The sequence below is a fragment of the Onychostoma macrolepis genome, chromosome 12, assembly GCF_012432095.1.
Source record: "Onychostoma macrolepis isolate SWU-2019 chromosome 12, ASM1243209v1, whole genome shotgun sequence".
NCBI classification, from domain to species: Eukaryota; Metazoa; Chordata; class Actinopteri; order Cypriniformes; family Cyprinidae; genus Onychostoma; species Onychostoma macrolepis.
The window spans coordinates 26,020,854-26,043,353 of NC_081166.1; the positions used below are offsets into that span (position 1 = coordinate 26,020,854).

General features: G+C 38.9%; 1 protein-coding gene across 1 annotated transcript in view; it reads right to left on the reverse strand.

The window, feature by feature from the left end:
- sgms1b (sphingomyelin synthase 1b) overlaps nucleotides 1-22,443 on the reverse strand; it is a 39,062-nt gene extending 16,619 nt beyond the window's left edge. Inside the window, exon 1 of the mRNA XM_058792941.1 lies at nucleotides 21,875-22,443. The gene's annotated coding sequence lies outside the window, so the exon portion shown is untranslated. The remainder of the gene's footprint in view (nucleotides 1-21,874) is intronic.
- Nucleotides 22,444-22,500: the final 57 nt, after the last annotated feature.

The following is a 22,500-nucleotide window of genomic DNA, read 5'->3' on the forward strand; positions in this document are numbered from 1 at the left end:
ACGGTTGAACCACTGATGTCACATGGACTATTTTGTCGATGTTCTTGGTACCTTTCTGGACCTTGAATGTGGTAGGATCCTTTCTGTCTATGGGGGGTCAGAAAGCTCTCGGATTTCATCAAAAATATTTAAATTTGTTTTCCGAAGATGAACAAAGGTCTTATGGGTTTGGAACAACATTAGAGTGAGTAATGTCAGAATTTTCATTTTTGGGTGAACTATCCCTTTAAAGATTTCTTAAAAATGTTTTCATTATCATGGACACTTTTATTTTGACCTCTAGAATTATTAAATACAAAACTGCTGATGTCATATTTTCATCATATAAGTGATTGTATCTCTTCACAGGACTAGGATTAAAGCGCTTGATTCACATGGATTCATTTTACGATGCCTTTATGACCTTTTAAGTTTTGGTTACTTGGACTTTCAACCTTATTCAACAATTCTCTTAAAACATATCTTAATTTTGCTTTTGAAGATTAACTAACGGGTCTTAAGCCTTATGGGTTTGGAACAACATGAGGGTAAATGACTCAATTTAAATTTTTGCATCAACTGTATACATTAACTATAACAAATTTAAAAAAAAAAGTCAGCCAGCTATTTATCATTAAGTCCATCATTTTGTCTCTAAACCAACAATCCGAAAAAATAAAATAAAGACGAACTGAAAATACAAGACCTCTGTAATTTTAATGATTATCACTTGACTTCAGGATGACTTAGTTTAGATGATCACCTGACTTTGGGTTGCTGCCCACAATCGTGTCAAATTTCAGACAAACTTCCAGGTTTATAGTGAACTGCGGATGTTTACAAAAGTGGTTTTAGAAAAAAAAATTTAAATCATGTACCTTTAGCCTAATTTTACCCCATACAACAGCACACTGTGTCAAATATTGTATCCCACAATAAAATGTGCTCCAACTTCACCCTCCATTTGCAATGTGACAGATAGACTGGTGGTTAATCTCTACCAAAACCTTCAAAAATATCTACTGTTATAAATTACTATTAAAAAAAATAGTAGGTAAACACTACTCACAGTAATGGTAAGTTGTAAACCGACACTGACCTACACATTTACACAGTAGTTTAATTTAACCTTAACTCATAAGTTATAGAATAACTGTAAAGTCACCAAAACTATAATGTAAAACATGCTGACGTATGAGAATCATTGGCAAATGTTTAACCAGACATCGCCACATTATTCTCTCAACCAAGGTGCATGCTGGAATGCTTTTTAAACGGTACTGAAGCTCACACACTTCTTGACTGCTTTCCCTAGAAGTAAACCCTCCAATCTATTCATTTATTGTTGATAATTAAAGAAGAAAAGACCACACGCGAGTTTAGGAAGTTGCTTCACTCTGTAATCCAGTTGCTTGGTTAAAAAAAAAAAAAAACACTAACAGCAGCAGTGAATAAGTTTCATCGGAACTTACTCATACCAAGTGTTTGCAAAGCAGTTGCTATAACTACTGCTTATTTTATTTTAGAAACGATGCTAGGTACTCATTTGAGTATTTATATTTATACTTTAAGATAACGTTCAAACTGAAACTTTCTGTAAAAAGGAAACTGATAACAATACAAGCCTGTATATCAGACGATTTCATTAACCCATCTATTGAATTCAGACAGCCTTTGTTAACTGAGGTGGTTTTTAGTTACTTAACAGTTTCTCCTGTGCAAAGCAAACAAGGTGTGAGACTGAACAAAACTGCCATCCCTCTAACTCCCACCGGTATTGTGTATCAGCTTTTTTCACCCGCTTTATCTATATTTATACAATAATGGGGTCAGAAATGTTTTGAATAGCCCACTGAGTTTAACCCTTAATCACTTCTTGGGTCTATCTGACCCCAATGGAATTTTCCTTTATTTTTGAATAGTGTTTCCTTCATCTCAGGGGCATGAGACTCTGTGTCTTTTCCTAAATAATCTATCTAAACAAACACAAAATCTGGACTTGATTTGGTTGTTCTAAAGGTGTGTAAAAAAAATAATTACCGTTTAAGGTCCTTGGGGAAGGATTGACCCCACATTGAAAATGAATGGAAAAAGTGGAAAAAAATAAAACTTTTTTTTTTGTTTCATTTGTTAAAAAAAAGTAGTAAACAGTATAAATCTGAAATGTTTTACATTTTTATAAAGGCCTGGATCTAGAGCACAAATGCAAATTTGAACGAATATTCTATCTCATGCGCACACACATACACACACAAACACACACATGTGTGACTGCAATGGAGTGCATTTTTATAGAAATTGGTATATAAAATCAACAAATCCGGCATAAATCTGAAAATTTCCACTCATAAATGAAGGACTGGTACTAGATGCAACATGGAACAAGCATGTTCACTCACACACACACACACACACACACACACACACACACAGGTGTGACATAGGTGTCCAGGGCATTTTTTTTATTTTGGCAAATAAAATGCACAGAACATAAATGCATAACAATGTGAAGGGCAAGACATAACACACACACACACACACACACACACACAGAAGAGAAAGAGAGAGAGAGAGAGAGAGAGAGAGAGAGAGAGAGACATTTCTGCAAATTTATGTAACAATTTGCAAAAGCAGACAATTCAAAAGACATCGGACAACAACAACAAATTGTAACCTGACAAAAATATAGATTTTTTTTATATTTTAGAATCTTGAAACTGAACTGAAAATGAATGAGTCCCTATGGACCTCTGCTGGATATATGTGGTCATTGCACATTCTTTCTTTAACTGTAATTCCTAAAGTTTTTTCTCTAACCTGCAGATGGCAGTATTCTATCCCTAACACATGGGCCAATATCTAGAAACCTTTTATATTTAATTTAGGTCATCATTTAAGTGATTTTTTTCATTAAAAAATGCATTTTTCATAAGCCAATTTAAGGCGTAGTTGAGTAATTGTGCAGGAAATAGGTAAAACAAATAAATATATATCCACAAAAACACAGTATAAATGCATAGTTGACAAATAAAAAAAAATGATATATAGTTTATCATATAAAAAAATGTATATTTCCTTATGCAATCGCTCTGTAAACGTTTGGGTATATGACCCCGAAGAACTTAAATGTAAAGTCTACATGAGGAGTGATTAAGGATTAAAAGATGAAAATGAGAAATATGATAACCACAGCTGTAGCCACACAAAGGGCAAAACATGACATAAAAAAAGATATATTTCAGCAATTAAATAACTGTCAGCAGAGCTGCATGAGCCTATGGCGACGAAGCCCACCAGAGCCTGCCAGAATGGGCGGGGTCATCTGGCTATATAAGCAGGCGCTTCACCACAGGATCTTCAGATTAATTCTCCTTCAGCGACAATGATCATCCCTTCGCTCGCCGTTGACGTGCCTCGCTGCAGGACAAAAGCTGATTCAGCGACCTGCGCCGCTCTGCGCTTCCAGCTCGAGCCGCTTTCAGCGCCCGCACAGCCCTCAGCTGTCCCCACCTGCTAGTCTTCTGTCTGGGAAACGCCCTCATGTCCTGTGCCCCGAGATGATGAATTTACTGGCCAATGAAGCTGTAAAGACAGTTCCGACAGCTCAGAGCGAGTCAGGCTTCTACAGCCGCTACTTCGTCCCCAAAAAAGAATGGTGGCCTAAGGCCCATCCTCGATCTCAGGCACCTGAATCACGCCCTCATGAGATGGCCGTTTAGAATGATCACATTGAAACAGATCCTCTCGCAAGTATGCCCAGGGTACTGGTTCTTCTCACTGGATCTGAAAGATTTCACATCCAGATAGCCCCCCACCACAGATGATTCTTGAGATTCACCTTCGAGGGAGTGGCTTATCAGTACACGGTTTCGAGCTGTCTCTGGCTCCCCGCACTTTTACCAAGTGTGGCAGATGGGAATCCGCATGCTCAACTGCCTCAACAACTGGCTTGTTTTGGCCCAGACGGAGGCAAAATTAATGTCGCACGGGACTCTCCTCCTCAGCCACTTTGAGTGCTTGGGACTCAGGGTCAATTTCGCCAAGAGCATGCTGTCCCCCAGCCAGCGAATATCGTTCCAGGGAACAGTTCTCGACTCAGCTCAGATGAGAGCAGCAGTCACACCAGAACATGCTCGGGCAATACAAAAACTCGCGGCCTCCTTCGAGATCAGTACCACTCACACCCTCAAAGAGTTTCAGAAGATACTGGGCCTTATGGCCGCAGCGTCAACAGTACTATAGCTGGGCCTGCTTCGTATGCGGCCCCTTCAGGCTGGCTGAAACCACGGATTCCATCCAATGCTTGGCGTCATGGACGCCTGCGTATCAGGGTAGAACAGGCCTGTGTAACAGCCCTGGCCCCTTGGAAGAGCTCTCACTGGATGGAACAGGGTGTGGCCATGGGCATGGTTTACAGAAGGAAGGTTGTCACGACGGATACCTCGAACACAGGTTGGGGTGCACTGTGCAGGGCAAACTGACCTTCGGCCTTTGGTCGAAAGCAGAAGCAGGGCTTCACATCAACTGCCTGGAAATGTTAGCAGTGTGTAGTGCCTGTCAGTTCTTCCTGCCAGACCTAAAGGGACACCACGTGCTAATCTGCTCAGACAACATGTCTGTGGTGTCCTACATAAATCACCAAGGAGGCCTCTCCTCGAAGCGCCTCTTCACTCTGTTGAAGTGCCTTCTGGTATGGGCTCAATGCAACCTGCGCTCGTTGAGGGCGGTGCACATACCGGCCATATTGAATAGAGGAGTGGACATGTTATCACGGAGCAATGTCTCCTCAGAGGAGTGGATGCTCCATCCACAGATGGTTCAGAGAATTTGGGAGATCTTTTGCGAGGGCGGGGTAGGCCTCTTCGCCTCAGAAGACAACTCTCACTGCCCAATATATTCGAAGGTAAGGCCCAACCTCCTCCTTTACGCATTTCACCCGATCGCCCTGATTCCACAGGTAATCAGGCGAATCAGGGAACAGAGACACAAGGTTCTCTTGGAGGCCCCCCTCTGGAAGAACCAACTTTGGTTATCAGAGCTAACTCGGCTGCTTGTAGCAGCCTCCTGGCCCATTCCGCAGAGACGGGATCTCCTCTCTCAAGCGAACAGGACAATATGGCTCCCTCGGCCCGAGCTGTAGGCTCTGCACCTTTGGTCGCTCGACAGGAGCCTACAAGCCTCCCAGAGCGAGTATTAAACACTATTTCAGAGGCTAGAGCCCCATCTACAAGATGCCTTTACACCCTTAAGTGGTCTATTTTCTCCACTTGTTGCCTAAACCGTGGTGAAGACCCATCTACCTCTGACTTATCAGTGGTATTGTCATTCCTGCAAAATGCTGCTGGATAAGGGACACTCCCCAGCTACACTCAAAGTTTATGTAGCAACTATAGAGGCCTCTCATGCCCCTATAGCGGGCCAATCGGTGGGCAGGAGCAGCACAGTTGTCCGCTTCTCGAGGGGCGCCAGGAGGCTGAATCCGCCTCGCCCCCTCACTGTCCCTTCATGGGATCTGCCCATTGTGCTGAGGGCCCTGAAGTCGAAGTAACCTGAAGATCCTGTGGCGAAGCGCCCGCTTATATAGCCAGATGGCCCCACCCATTCTGGCGGGCTTCAGCCATTGGTTCGTTTTTAATACACTGCACGAACCAATGGCCCGTGCAGTTACACTGCGTGATTGAAAAAAGGCTTAAGTTCAGGAGAAAAAAGGCTTTTTCCCATAACATCTTTAGCAAGACGCAGTACTCGTTCCTGTATCTCAGGGAACCGAAGTTACGTTAGTAACAGAGTACATTCTCTATCCCAACGTAACTGTCTGAGACATTAAAGGAGACTCAACAAAGTTCATCCAAAATTTGAATTGCATCATCATTTACTCATCCTCATGCCATTAAGCAGTCAATTGAGTTCACAAAACTGGTCTGAGTGAATCAGAATGAACTTGTTTCATTTATCATTTTTGCTTAAAATTTTTATTTGCATCTTGTTTCTTAAGCAGGTATATTAGTCTGCTGTCACTTTAAGACCTATTATACAGATACACATCTGATATTCTTCCAACTGTTTATATTCACTTAAAGGTGCTGTATGGAAGTTTTTGACTCTTCTAAAGCCAAAAAATGTAAAAAAGCCATATCAGTACCTTCCCACGGATCCCATGGGAATGCAGACCGATAAACCACTGGAATCATCACCAGGCCCATTCAAACATATAATGACCACATAATTGACAATTTCAAATTTTTCTCAGATATAAAACATGCCATTTCCCAGTTGCACTACATTTTAAATGTTCATTGTTCATTCTGCAGCATTAACATTCTTCAAGTTCCTGGACCAGGCGTGTTCTATGCCTTTGCAACAGCTGCTAAAATGCCAAACAACCAACTCAAATTCAAAAATCTAGGAAAACCCTCCATTCTCAATGCCAAGATACTAGTTATGCCACATGATCCTATTCCTGTAGATCAGATTTCCACTTAGTTATCCCAGAGGGCTTATCAAAAGCGTGTAGTGTGCGTTTAGGCTGATGTGATTTCACATGTGAGTGCTTCTTCAATTGGAGGGTCGTTCCTGTTCCCTACAATGATTTAAGCGGGGAAAAATAAATGAATAATAATTTATATGCTTTAAACCAGGGTTTGCCAAAGTGGGGTTCATGAGGTAACTGCAGGGGGTTGATTACGCCGTTTTCCAAATTATTATGCAAGTACCATATCAGTAGGATTTCATTAAAATAAATATTCAGGTTTTAGTTTTATTCAAAGAACGTGTTTGTTTGTTTTATTTTTCATGTTTTAAGTTAGCTGTTATCAATCTTAGTCAGGTTAGTTAATTCATTTGCCAGGTGATCTTAGTTAAAGGGAAACCTACTTAAAGAGGTTTACATTAAGCAAGTCACAGTTCTCATGCAATATGGGGAGGAAGAAAGATCTTTCTGAAGATGAAAAGCGTGAAATAGTGCAATGTCTTGCAATAGGCATGAAAACAATTGATATCACGAAAACTGAAAAGAGATGATCGAACTGTCAAAAGATTTGTGAGAAGAATTCGATCAGATAAAGGTTTCTGTCAGACAAATTAATGTCATTAAAAGGGCAGCTATGAAAAAAAAGCCACTGCTGAGCAGCAAACAGGTATTTGAAGCTGCTGGCGTCTCAAGAACCTCTCGATGCAGAATCCTTCAGAGGCTGGCAGTTGTGCATAAAGCTGCATTTCGACCACCCCGATCCAAAACTCACAAAGAAAAACGTTTGCAATGGGCTCAGAATTACATAAAGACTAATTTTCAAACAGTTTTATTCACTGACGAATGCCGTGCTACACTTGATTGTCCAGATGGATGGAGTTCTGGATGGCTGGTGAATGGCCGCCCTGTTCCAACAAGACTGAGACATCAGAAAGGAGGTGGTGGAGTGATGATTTGGGCTGGAATATGAAAAATGACCTCTGCAAGATATGTGGACTTCCTAGCAGATCATTTTCTGCTATGGTATAGAAAGAAGAATCGTGCCTTCCAAAATAAAATGATTTTCATGCAGGATAACACACTATCCCATGCTGCAAAAAACACCATTGATTCCTTGATTGCTATGGGCATAAAAAGAGAAAAAATCATGGTGTGGCCACCATCATCCCCTGACCTCAATCCTGTGGAGCATCCTTTAAATGAAGATCTATGAGGGTGGGCGGCAGTATGCCTCCAAACAACAGCTCTGGGAGGCAATACTGGCATCCTCAAATGAAATACTGCCAGAAACTATACATGGACTTACAAGTTCAATGAATGAGAGAATTGTTAAAGTCATCTCCAAGAAGGGTGCATATATGAATATGTAACTTGAACCGTAAATAGGTTTTTAGTTTTAAATTGTGTTTATTTTTGGGAAAATTATCTGTCCATGCAGCAAATATGACAGATTTCTGTTTTGAGTTCATTATAACCCATTGAATGTTTTCAAACTGCATTCTGCATAATTATTTGGAAGAACATATGTTGTGTTTTGTTTTTTGTTTTCAAAATATCAATAAAACGGTTTCACATGTGATAACATTCTCATTGTAAAGTAATAGTTGAGGATCAAATTAATCCTTAATCTTGACTGATTTGGAAAAACAAACAAAAATGGCAAGTGCATAATAATTTGGAACACAGTGTAGTACGCTGATGAAAATCCACAAAAAAACTAATAAAAAACCCCATTTCAAATAAAAATAAAACATTAAAAAATAAAAATAAAATATTTCAATATTTTTATTTTATATGTTTACCTGCATTTAACCCTCAGGGGGTACGTAATATTTAAATAATAGTTTTTAAAAGATTAATGGCTGTAAACCTTTTTTTTTAGTGTCAAAAGTGTTTAAATTTCTCTATTTTAGATTTTGGGTTTTGTGATCAGTCAATGCATGAGTCGCTCACTTGATATGGGAAATGAGCTTGCAAAATAAATATAAAGAAAAATAAATATAAATTAAAAACACTGACCAAAACTTAAAAAATAATAATAAATATCAAAAAATATATTTAGGCATGTAAGTATAGCTGATTATCATTGTTATATGGGTGCATATATACATACAGTGTGCAGCGTAAATGAGTACACCCCCTCTGAATAAATATAAAGATGTATTTTCTTAATGATCACTAATATAATTCATGGAAAGATGGCAAAACTGAAATGTATTAAACATATACTTAATAAAAACAACAAAATATTTGCCAATATTTTCTGTAAGATAAGTAAATTAGCCAATTTTGTTTAAATGAAAATTGCAGAAATGAGTACACCCTAGATTTAATTCAGCAAATGTATAATATTCTAGTACTTAGTATGTCCTACAGAACTTTAAGTATACTGCTCTGACCCTTCTTAGCGCTGAGTGTACAAGTTCATGACAAATTTTCACATATGTCCTGTTTAACTCCTGGAGGACGACCTCCTTGAATGCTCTGGTTTTTAATGGGGAGTTTTGCTCAGCTCGTCTCTACAGAATTCCCCACAACTGCTGAAGAGCGTTAAGATTGAGTGAAATACGTCGGCGCCGATGACCTCGTGGTTAGTGTGCCGACATATAGCGCAGTTGTGCTCACAGTGACCCGAGTTCGATTTCCGTCTCGAGGTCCTTTGCTGATCCCATTCCCCTCTCTCTTCCCAATGCTTTCCTGTCATCTCTCTACTGTCCTGTCCATTAAAGGGGTGGTTTACTGCGATTTCACTTTTTTCATTTTAAATAGTGTGTAATGTTGCTGTTGGTGCATGAACAGTATCTGCAAAGTTGCTGCGCTGAAAGTTCAACGTAGCGGAGATATCGCCTTTAAAAATCAGGAAGTTTAATGCCTACAAAACGACTCATATGGGACTACAACGAGATACTTCCGGGTTGCATACGTAAAAACCATAAATTTGCATCAACCCTCCTCCGGAACATGCAAAGAGGGGGCAAGGCCATGTTCTGCTGCTTTGTCGAAGAGGAAGAGTAGTAGTGGAGAGTTGTAGCCATGCCGTCGAAACGGTGTTATTTTCACCCAGCTGTCAGGTCTTCTGTGTTCGGGCTTCCTACGGACGCTGTAGTTCGTCAGCAATGGTTAAAATTTATGTTTGATTATGTTCCTGACAATTACAATCCTAATTTAGCTCTCTGTGCTGCGCATTTTACGGAAGACAGCTTCCAGAATCTACAAGAGTTCAATGCCGGATTCACACAGAAACTATTACTAAAACATGGAGCAGTTCCAACTTTAAAACCAGAGGCAGCAGTTGTTGGGCCACAACCTGTAAGTAAGATTTCATAATTTTAAATGTATTTGCACGTATAATTTCAGACGTAATGTTTTAGTTTTATCAAGGACGTAAACAAATGCCAACGCTGGCTTTAGTATCCAGTTAGTTAAATGATGTTTCGTGTGTCTATGACAAACGCCAGCATAAACATTTTGGACCAATTTGTAATTATGTACTAATTTTGTAAATGTATTTTCCGTGTATACTTTATGACGTAATTTTTCGATTTGATCAAGAACGTAAACACAAGCCAACGCTGTTTGGTTATAGTAGCCAGTTAGTTCGATGCTATTTTGTGTGTATAAGACAAACGTGTAGGAACTTCAAAAAATTGTATGTAATCACAACAGCAAACTTCCATTCAGAAACATTTGTAAGAGCCGTGCTTGCGGAAGTTCTGCTTGACTCTCTTCATTACCGCTTTCTGGGTCTGATTCTGGCTCAAACTGATACGGCAATATTGACACCATTATTTACATTTGACCGCAGCACATGCAACTGTCGCCCGTGAAGGTGATGGGCGTGAAGTTTCCGGACAATGTGCAGTACGCAGTTTAGCCAATCACAACACACCGGCCCAACTAACCAATCTGAGCCCCTGGTTTCAGAGAATCAGGAAGTCAACCGGTCGTTCAAATGACAGAGGAGAAAGCGGCTTACAATAAAGGTGAAATATATGAAAAATAAGGCGTTTTTTAACAAACGAAACACGAAGACATGTTATATTGCACCCCATAAACACAATCAAGCTAAGAAAAAAAGCAGTAAACCACCCCTTTAAAGGCATAAAAGCCCGAAAATATAACTAAAAAAAAAAAAAAAAAGATTGAGTGAAATGCACAACTCCCTCACACCTTCAGCACTCATTCATCCCTATATAAAAGCTTTACTACCACTGAATGTCACTGTGGGAACCAAGCACTTCTCACTGTACACCAGAACATTTTGGATGCTTTTGGATCCGAAATTATTGACTTGGTCTCTTGAGACCAGAGTATGGATTCCCAGAAGTCTCTATTTTGTAAATATGGGCCTTGGAAGAGGTTATACGAGTTTATTTTGCTTTGGCTACAGTAGGTAATTCTAGTAGTAACAACAATCATGCATGTCACTTCTGCAGGCTGCGTCATACTCTGTGAGAGAAAGTGTCACTTTTTTCATAGCTTTTGCCGGCTCTGAGACACTTGCATGTTATTTCTCCTGCTCTTTTTCTAGCAAAAATTCACTCATCACTAAATGAAAACTTAAAGTGAAGACCTGATTATTTCAAGAGCCTTGTCACCAGTCCATTGTTTTTGAATGTCGGTGCTACTTCTGCTATATTTTCACACTTAAAACAATAATTTGGTATTCTTCTTGTACCACTGACCTCTTTTATGCTTAGAAATAAGTCACCTGGCAGTTCTCTCCCAAGTGGTTCCACTGCTGCCAGCATTAAGTTGGAGTATGATTCAGTGTGTTATATAACACTTTTAATTGTCAGGAAATTACTTGTCTTTAAAAAATAACCTTAAACCTATAAAAAAAACCTTTTTTTTGTTTGTTTTTTTAAAAGTTTTATTTAGTAACTTTCAGGAGGGTGTACTCATTTTTGCAACAACATTTTATTACTTTGATAAGAAAATCTTATTTTGCGGAATAATTTTGAAATTCTTCTTTGGTAATTGATCAAGCAGGCTTGTTGGAACATTATATCTCCAAAGAACCTAAGTAAATAGTAATTGCTGAATTTGTTAAGTTTTAGAGGGGGTGTACTCATTTATGCTGTGCACTATATATATATATATATATATATATATACACACACACACACACACACACATATGAAAAGTCTGTATTGCATTGTTTTGTTATATCACCCAACCCAAAAACTGGGATGTGAAAGGTCAGTTAAATGTTCAACTCTAAAACTACAAGTCAGAATAAGACGGCCAGCAGCACTGCTGATGGGGAAGGACAGGCCACAATAGACCCATTGAGTCTCTGAATCACTCTCTGTCTTCTCAGAAACTCCTCAATACACACATTCCATAAGCTGAAACTAAATTAGCATTACCAGCACGTCTTGAGTTCACACTAACAAACAAGAGCACAAACTAGGAAACGCCTCGATTCGAGCAGTTCAAAAAGTCAGATATCAAAGTGGGAGGTACTTTGTACAGATACATTTCTCTGCACGCTTGACATTACATGGAACTACAAACTTGCGCTTTCAAAAGCAAAAGCAAGGATGTTTGGATTTTGTGTTTATGTTCCTATTCTGGTTCGATTCGGGCAACTACTATGCGCTGAAAATTAAATAACTTTCAAAAAGAATTACTGAGGAAACTGCAATGTCTATTAATGGTTTTCTATTCCAATCTTAATGTGAACAAGAGGGATTTTCCATTGTCTGCTCCTTTAGTGCTGGTGTAAGGTTTCAAGACTGGACCACATTCACTTGATAAGGGTCTTTGGGGAGAGTCAGTGTCTGGCCTTTCCAACACTGAGAGCTTTATCACATGTCCGCCTCAAGCGTAACACTCATATACAACCACAGGATATAGCGGTTATAAAGAGTATCGTGACGCATGACCATGCTTTCCTCTGAACGTAAACAACACATGCATGTGGTGCTGCTGATGTAGAACACTCATGCGCTGTGCCTTGTTTGTGCATGCATCATGGTACTCAAATGGTTATTTGGGGGAGACGAATTGTTGAATAAAGTCGTTATTTTTGTTTTCTATGTGCACAAAAAGTATTCTTGTAGCTTCGTAAAATTACGGTTGAACCACTGATGTCAAATGGACTATTTTAACAAATAGTCAATATCACAAAAATTTGTGTTCCGAAGATGAACGAAGGTCTTATGGGTTTGGAATGACATGAGAGTGAGTAATTAATGACAAAATTTTCATTTTTGGGTGAACTATATATTTAATAACATTGGGGAAAAAAAACATTTTTCACTGTGTTCCATTTCATCTTGTCAATATTGTTTCTGTACCACTTTGCTATTGAATCTACAGCGTCATGGAAGATGGAATAATTTCACAACAGACACTTTCACACAATAACTAAACAACCAGGCCCGACTCCATGGGGGGACCAGGGCCACTGTAATTGAATTATATTTACTGATTATAATATACAGAATATGTACAGATTTCTTGTTACCGGAAAGATTTAAAAAAAACAAAAAAAAAAAAACACTTCAGCTACCACCTCATCCATTTGTGGCAGTGAGGTTGGAAAAATAAATGAGTCAAGTTTACCAGCAGCTTCCGATAGTGTCAAAAACACAATTACACTCAAAAATACAGAAAATCTGTCCCATATGATTTGAATAGAGCAAATCCTGATCAGACAGTTCTGAAATCATACCCCCAAACTGTTTTTGGAGGGGGGGAGAGATGCTTTTCCCTACTTGGTATCAGTCATGACCGTGGTTTAAATATTTTGTAGATTGTGATGCACATTTTTGTTCTACGTGTTGAGTGTTTGGTGTTGTAAATATTATAGTGTTCAGGGCTTGACAATAATGACTGCCCGATGGCCTGGGGCCAGCATGAAAGACGCTCAGGACAGATGATGGATTTGTCACTGGCCCAATTGGGTACTGTTGCGTCCTCTCGAACATTTATCATTTGTATGCATTTTTATGCCTTTCAAATTTAAACATTCACTCGATTTTAAAGCATTCAAGTGCAAGACATGCAAAATAACACCGTTCTCTTTAGTGACTTCTTGCGCTTTAATGGACAAATGCACCTGGCCAATTTGAACATTCAAGTGAAGACGCGAATAACAACTAATTCAGCCCGCACACATAGAGATGTCGAAGGCAGCGCGCAAGCCTAATATTTTCTTTCCTCATCTTATCATGCTTGAACATCAGTTACGTGTAGCAAATTAGCTTAAAGGTCCCATGACATGCTGCTTTTTGGATGCTTTTATATAGGTCTAAGTGGTCCCTAATACTGTATCTTAAGTCTGTTTCCCGAAATTCAGCCTTGGTGCAGAATTTCAGCCACTATGAGCCAGTCCCACAATAAGCTTTCCTTAGGACGTGCCATTTATGTGTCTGTAGCTTTAAGGACGAGAGAGGCGGGGCAAGGTGGAGGTGGGTGTGTGGCCTTAACCAGCTTGCGCTACCATGCGCTAATGTTGACAGTGGATGTATCGCAATGGCTCGTAGACACACAGTCATTTCAGCTTTTCAGTTTGACCCAGAATATGATCCGGATGGAGAAGCACCGGATGAAGAAGTTGCAACTCAGCGGCTACAGCAGGACGTCTCTGAATGGTTAGTTTAAAATATTGTGTCTGGATCCGGTACTTTAGTTGTTTTGTTTATGTATGCTGTTACAGTTATTATCATGTAGCTAATGCTAGCCATAGGCTCGGATGAAGGAACTAAAAAAATACTTTGGTGTTCATTTGTACATCCAAACACTGAGCAACTATCATGCTTCGCTCGTTTGCAAGCCATGATGTCTCTCGAGGAAAAAAATATCTTGCGCTCGCCTCGCACGGTAGTAGCTCATTTTCTCATGGGCGGGCAAAGCAGAGAAAGGGGAGGTAACCTTTCCCCGTATGACGACATAACGGGAAGATTCCAGATTGGGCCATCTGAGCTTTCATTTTCTCAAAGGCGAAGCAGGATACCCAGGGCTCGGTTTACACCTATCGCCATTTCTAGCCATTTCTAGCCACTGGGGGACCATAGGCAGGCTAGGGGAACTCATATTAATGTAAAAAAAAATTCATGCCACGGGACCTTTAAAAGGGAATTGTTTATAAATAATTACAATTAATTATGATTAATTACAATTATTTATATCGGCTGACAGTAATAACTGTAGCAGAATTAAATTGCTATCAACTGATCTGTTCGTCCAGCGACCATTCAGTGTAAGTTCATATCAACTCTAAGAAAGAATATTTTCGTGGCCACAGAAAATACTTTCTTAAGTATTAATGCATGAGAGCATGTAATAAGGATCGAAAATCGTAAAGGGACATTAATTTGCAAGGCAGAACCAGAAACTCATGTAATTTGTTCACACAACTTTTATTAACTAAATGCTAACACACATAACTAATCTAAACAAACAAACAAACAAACATACACTCACGCGTATATACAAAAGGGGAGCTAAAGTGGATGAATAAAGCCATTAGAGAAAACAGAATGCAGTTATGGAAAGAGTCAGTTAACCACCTGAGTAAAACCATCAGCGCCGTTTATAACGGGGTCTATTGCTTATTACTAAACCTCTGTTTAGTTTAGTTAGATGTACCATACTTGCACTTCCACGGCTGTTGGCGTGTGTCTGGAATGCAGTCTCGGATGAAAAGTCTCGATGGTTTCAAGGTTTTGGACTCGCGATCACGTTCTTCCGGCTTGAAGAGTGATGAATTCCAAAGAGGTTATTCTGGTTCTGAGGTCCGCGGAGCTTTGGTTGAATGGAAATTCAAGGCCGCAAGGCCTGGCGCAAAACTTAAAGTTTCAGAAGAGTTCTAGCTCACATCCTTCTAGGATCTAACAGAACCGCAAAACTGAGATATGTAGGAGCCCACCGGGCACGCCGGTACCGGCTCAGGCTCTCCACACGGGCAGCAATCCGGGGATTTAGCAGTAGAGTTTTTGCAGAAAGAGAGCGCGCGGGCGGAACTGTGCGTGAGCCCTTTAAGGTCTGCGAAGAGTCACACCTCTCAGGATGGGCTTGACCAATGAGAAAGGCTGAATTTCCAAGCGGGAGTTTGGAAATACTGGGGGGGGTTTATGACCCTTTGTCTGAGAGCATGGTAATTTGCAAAAGGGGTTGGATTGGAAGTTGTTATACAAACTATTAAAGATTCTTAGGACATTAATATGTTGCATAGGTATCAACATGTAATATTCACTCTCAATTAGATCATCTGGAGATGAATTGATAGAGACCAAACATGTTACAGTTAGAGTGATATTAACTAGTGATCTATCATAAGCATGCATCAAACGGTATACAATACACAAAACATATACAAGAACAGTAATAATATACACAATGACCTAATGATGTGTGTGCTCATTCAAAGAAAGGTTTTTCTATGAATTAATTAGAGAAGAGTCCATTTTATGGCATAATGTCTTTTTCCTAAAGGGGATATGAAGTGAGTGTTGCTCGGCCATTTGCATTCCTTTGAGCAATAAAACTAGTGTTATCTGATGGGTTGCCATGGGACCAGGGGCCTGAAGTCCTTGACAGTCCTACTGGCACCGGGTATGTGTATTGGGTGAGGGGTCTGTGACCATTTGTTAAACTAATAACTAATTGATTTGTTAAATCAAATGCAAAAGTGTGTGTCTGATTGGTCCAAATGTTACATACGTCTTAAGTGAACAAGAAAGAAAGAAATCGGACGTATATCAATATATCGGACCCATTCACGTTGGATGTGTATCAATATATTGGACCCATGCAACAGAATGTTCAAAATTAAGAAAACAACAACAAACAAACAAACCTAACAACTGCCATAAGTTTATGATATTACAAACTACGTCAATAGACACGAGATCTACACACACATACACATCTCATATCTGGAGCCAGGCCTGTAAACTAGGGATGTGTACTGCGACTAATTTGACAGTCGTTTAAATGGAAGTTTTGTATCCGACTGTGCGTGTATAACAGCCTACACTTGAAATACTTAATCTTTGAATCACACTGTCAAATCCCTCAATGAAATCTGCTAAAAACAGGTCACGATTATGCCGTATGCTTGCCTCACGTTATCATCATTTAATTTTAGGCGGTCGTTAAATAGAAAAAAAGGAAGAGCATACACTCAACATAGTGCATAGCTTATTTATTCAGATCAATGCAATTTATTGATCAATTTATTCACTGCAGCAATGCAGAAATGGAAAATAGACTGACAGAATTCTTCATTTTCATATAACGGTAGCCAACATATTAAAACACAAGTCAAAAACAATAGAAAAGTTTATCAAGGAATAGCATTAAAACGGCTTTTAAAAATGTACTTCATGTTGGCTATATTGTTTAAAAACAAAACAATGCTCGTTTTACTTACTCAGACCATGCGCATTTGTTCAGTGAATTTAACATATTAACTTGGTCTGGCGAAAGACGGGACTAGATGCGATTCTGCACTTGAAAAAAACGCGCTCGGCAGGAACTGAAGTTACAGGCACGCAGAGAGATAACTACAAGCAAGCAGACCGTTTCGAAAAGTGCCTGGAAATCCCGCACCACCACCGAAGTGGGTCTTCGAGGAATAGACGGTGCGGATGGGATCGCGGACCGCAGCGAAGGGTTGTAGTGTATGACATGATTGACATTTGTTGGCTTTGGCTAGTCTTCAAGCTAACGCATACATGCCTGTGTTGAATATGATTAGGCGTCGCTCCAGTAGAGTTATTGTAAGCCAATTTGACGTTACACAGTTTACACACAACTTCTCCGTTTCCTTCTAATTCTAAATAATCCCACAACTTGCTGGTTCTTCACTAAGTTAAGTTAAGTCAAGTTAAGTCGTGACGTATTGTCAAGTATGGTGACCCATACTCGAAATGGTGCTCTGCATTTAACCCATCCAAGTGCACACACACAGCAGTGAGTAGTGAACAAGTGCACACACACACAGCAGTGGGCAGCCTTACTCCAGCGCTAGGGGTTCGGTGCCTTGCTCAAGGGCACCTTAGTCATGGTATCGAAGGTGGAGAGAGTGCTGTTCATTCACAATCCCCACCTTCAATTCCTGCAGGTGCGGGAATCGAACCAGCAACCTTCAGGTTACAAGCCCGACTCCCTAACCATTAGGCCACAACTACCCCATTTCGACTACCCCACTAGTCATTTCGAGCTCGCCGCAACTGACATGAAGAAAAGGCATGCGAGGTCTGAGGTCTGAGGTAAAAATGTAGTTTCCGCCCAGATACGCTTTTAAAAAATGTATATATTTAAATATTTTGATACTTATTATTTTTCAAAAGTTTTATTCTAGCTTGTTGTTAAAATGTTTTAAATGTAACGTTAAAATTATGGTAATTTTTTTCTCTCGTGTAATCGACTATTGATTCCAGTGTCGACTAGCAGGAGCTGTACTGTTTAGTCGACTAGACTCGCACATTCCTACTGTAAACAGCACATTTTATATAGGGTTTCTTATTCCTTGTCCTTTAACAAAATGGCTATTGACTGGAAACCAGGAGACTCTCAGTTTAGTGAAGAACCAGGAAGACAGATCAGTCCCAGATGTTATCTATCACATCAACAATGTTTGGCTCCACTCTCATTGAAGGAAGTAAGTGTAAAACAAAGGAAACTTTGCTTGTAGGGGGCCAGTAAACTGTATTATATATAAATACTCAGGCTTCATTTGGTAACAACCTCATTGACATCTAAAGATTTTTTGCTCTATTACAGTATCAAGATGACCATTCTAAAAGTGACTGCAAACCATGGAGTGGAGTTATTGATCTGGCTAAGGAATTTCCTTAATGTAAAACAGCAGATCTCTAAATATGCACACATTATATAGATTTTCTCATTAGCAAACAGTAATAGTCTGAATTCTTAACATTTGTTTGCCAAGCATGTGCTCATCAGCTAAGAATCTTGTGATCTTCAACATGACTCAATTAAAACTCTGAATGTATCAAAGTTTTGTATTGAGATTAAAACATTGTAAAAACGTGCAAAGCATTTACACGACTATGACAATGACTGTACTAAAAACGTAAAAGTTCTTCCTTAGCACTTTTTAACAGTTTTGCTCACAGACGTCAATGTTATCAAAATGATCTCTATTCACATTGATCCAAGAAAACAACTGAAAATGCAGTATTACTCATGCCAGGCCAGTAGTTGGCGATGTCACTTTGTAAAGACATACTACACGCCTGCGCACATATATTCATATAGACTGAATACATAATACGCATTCTCATGATGTGATTATTTTCACAAATTCACATTTTTGTAGTTTACATTAAGACAATAATGGCGGTGTTTTCAAAATCATGCACTTTGAAACCTGTTTTCAAATGTTCATGTGTTCAGTTCCCTAAAACGCCATTGTTGTGTAAATGAATGGCAAAAATGCATAAAAAGTTTTGTTTTTAGTAGAGGTTGACCGATATGGGTTTTTCTCTGGCCGATGCCGTGTCGCTCCGCTCACCCCCAATTTCATTGGTTTATAATACAGCAGAGCTTATTGGTGTAGACATTTGCGCATGAGCATTCTTTTATATACGTTTTTATGAATGATCTTCACTGTTTGGCTGTACTACAGAAATATTAAGTGCTAACAACAGCGATTTTAGTTAGAATAAATGTTTTCAAAATTTATGACGAATTAGTTAGATTAAGTTCCTATCAAACGCTTGGTGGCAGCATCTCCGAGTACTTCGGGCAGAACAGAGCTGTGTAATATGAGCGGCTCACGAATTCAGTCTGGGGAACAAATTCTTAATTCGTGGCCATGATATAGTCCTACCTATGCTATAAATAGCCTCACCTATGAGAAATATTATTTATATTGTAAATTTGCTTTTTATCCAGTCTGCTATTGGTCAGTCAAAAGGATAGTCCCACCCCCTACACAACACCATTGGTTAAGTCACTATTACACTTCTTGGAGAAAATCTAGAAAACAAGAGAATAAATTTGGATTTTTAACAAAGACATTAACAACTTTAACAAAATGTTCTAATCATGAAAAATAATAATTTTCATAATAGCCAACACTAAAAATAGTGACATGACAGTGTAGCAAACTGAAAAAAACAATAATACACAGACAAAGAAGGATTTACTTGAAAAAAGCTAAAAAACTAATTTCACTCAGAAATTGCTAGTAAATTTCATTACAATGAAACACTGAATTAATGCCATTTTTAAGTAGAATGACTGAAACAGTATTCTCCTGTAAAACGTACTCCAATAATCCATTTCATTTACTTTGAAAATTTTTTTTTTTTTTTACCGTGCATAAGTGGGATTTCGCACCACACATACATCTCATGATTGAACTTGAGTGTGTCAGCGGCAAACCATCCAGCCGTTCGACAGCACTATACTTTCCACAGTAAAAGTCTATATTAGGAGCATGTGTCTCCACACAGTGCGCATGTCTCATATTTTCCATAAACAGCCTGGAGCTCTTGGTTATATGAGTGTCAACAACCATAGAGAGAGACCACACAAGAAAAAAACAAACATGTGAGACTGAGGTCAGGAGCCACAAAGTGCATCTTCATCAATACTGCAAAACCATTTTTGATAAGCATGATTAGTAGTAACCATTTAGACTTACTGTAAACTTGAGATAATTTTGTCTTGAATGCCGCTTTGTCCTCTTTACATGAACTGACTTCAACAGGAAACAGCTTTATGCAAAGTTGAATAACTTTCTGCAGAGAAGACATTTGACATGCAAATAGCAGATTTTCACATTTCTGTAAGTCTCTAGTTGAGCCCCCTGGGACTGGAGCCCAGCTGCTGGCCTTGTGTTTCCAGTGACTTCCAGAGCACACACACACACACACACACACACACACCTGAGAGACATCCAATTACCCAGAGATCACCACAGGCTCCAGTCTTCCCACCAGCTAATAAATGTCTCCTGCTTAATCCTAATTACATTTAGTCATTAGTCATCTGAGAACGCCTGCACTGAAACCATCAAGACAAATGCAGCATTATTTCAACCTACAAAACCAGAAACACCCTTTTCGTCCTGAGGCATATGGCTTATATTCCAGCCGTGCAGCTAAATACACAACATTATGTAAGCTACAAGAGGAAAATAACACTGCACTGTAAATAAAGAAATAAATAACAGAAAATGTACTGGTAATTTTCTGCCAAGAAATTATCCATTTATTTTACGGATATTTCTGAGAAAACACCAAGCAATGAAGTGCAAACTTCAATACAGAAAATCCCTTCATGTTGTGTCCTATTTTTACAAAAAAAAAGTTATTCAAATATAAAGTTATTCAAATATAAATTAAATGGCACCGAATACATACTTTGTAAAAATTTGTTGCCCAATTTAATTGTACACTTCTATTTTTACATTTTCATCATTACAACACTTTACACTAAGGTTTAAATTATTAACATTAGTTAATGTGTTTAACAAAATTATTTTACAAATTAATTTTTAGAGAACGTATCAATCTAGATGAATGCTATTTTATGAATATACTATTGTTCAGGTGATTCATGTTTGTTCATAATACATTAACAAATATTACTTTACATAACTTAAAATGTATTGAGCCATATCTTTCCATTTATTTTTGCTGTAATTTTGCACTTAAAGCTCATTTTTTAATAACACTAATAATTAAATACCATTTGTTTTATTAGACAAAATAGCATAGACTAACTTGCTTGTAACTTTTAAAACTATTGATTTGACCTTTTTTTCTGACAAAATAGCGTCATTACATCATATTTTTAGATGTTTATTATTATTATTATTCAAGTACAAATGATACCAATGCAAACACAATTACATTTACATTACAAAGATCTATTATTACAGGGTTCCTCCAAGATGATGACTTTACCAATCCAGGACAATGACTAATCCCTGATATTTCCAGGTTTTTCCGTGACACAGTAACATATTGCCAGGCCTTTTCTGAGATTTCATCAAACGAATTTGTTTAAAATAAAGGGAGAATCAACGTCTGTTTAGTCTTCTACACAAGTACCTCAAAGATGAAGTCGTACCCATGATGATGCTAGTAGGCTAACGCTGGAATTTTAAGAAAGATTCCAACATTTAAGTCCCAAATATCATCCTGCCGCCACTCGATAACAAAACATAAATCAAAAATTTCCACGTTTATGCATACACGTCATGATGAATTCGCAACAGATGGGACAACAACATTACACCAGCATGCATGTATGCATTAGAGCAACTGAACGCATTCTGACCAGCAGAAAGTTGCGATGATCAACAGATGAACCATTGTATCCGCTGTAATCACAACGACATTCGAATGTTCGAATTTAGGCTGTTACATGAAATGAAATGCGCGCGGCGAATACAGTGAGCGGATTGTTTAATGCAATCGAAAACCTTACCACGAGCGCTCGTCTTCACAAACCCACGGGATGCATGTGCCTTGAGCTTCATCTTGGAGAAACTCGCTCTGAAAGAGCTTGCAGACGTCTTGAAGTGTCTCTAGGCAGCTCGGCACGCGTGTGTTGACAGTTGCATAGGAATCAGCGGGTGAAGTTGATGGATCGTTGGTTACAGAGGCACGTAGATTACCAGGGTTTGTGATCAGTTGACCACCCTTGAAGGCGGGGCGAAACCTCACGTTTTGGGTGGGTGTGGGGGGCAAAAAGGATGTAAATGGGAAAATCGAAGTCGTGCCATATCATTTCACAGTTAATGATCTGTTGTCTGCAGTTGAAAGCAGTTATCGATTGTTGAGAAAACTGACTGCTGTAGGCCGTGACTTATTGCATTATTCTTATTGCATATACATAATATTCTATGAAACATATTATAAAAACATAAATGTATCAAATAAATACACGTAGCATGCATATGCAACACGCAAATTAACGTGTTATTAGTGCTGAGTAATTTCAAATCCGTACGCCGCATTTAAAACACTTAATATAGTCTACTTATTTCCATGAGACACGTTATTAGGCTAAATGTCATTTGTAGTCAATTGCGCCACCTTCTGGTCAAGAAT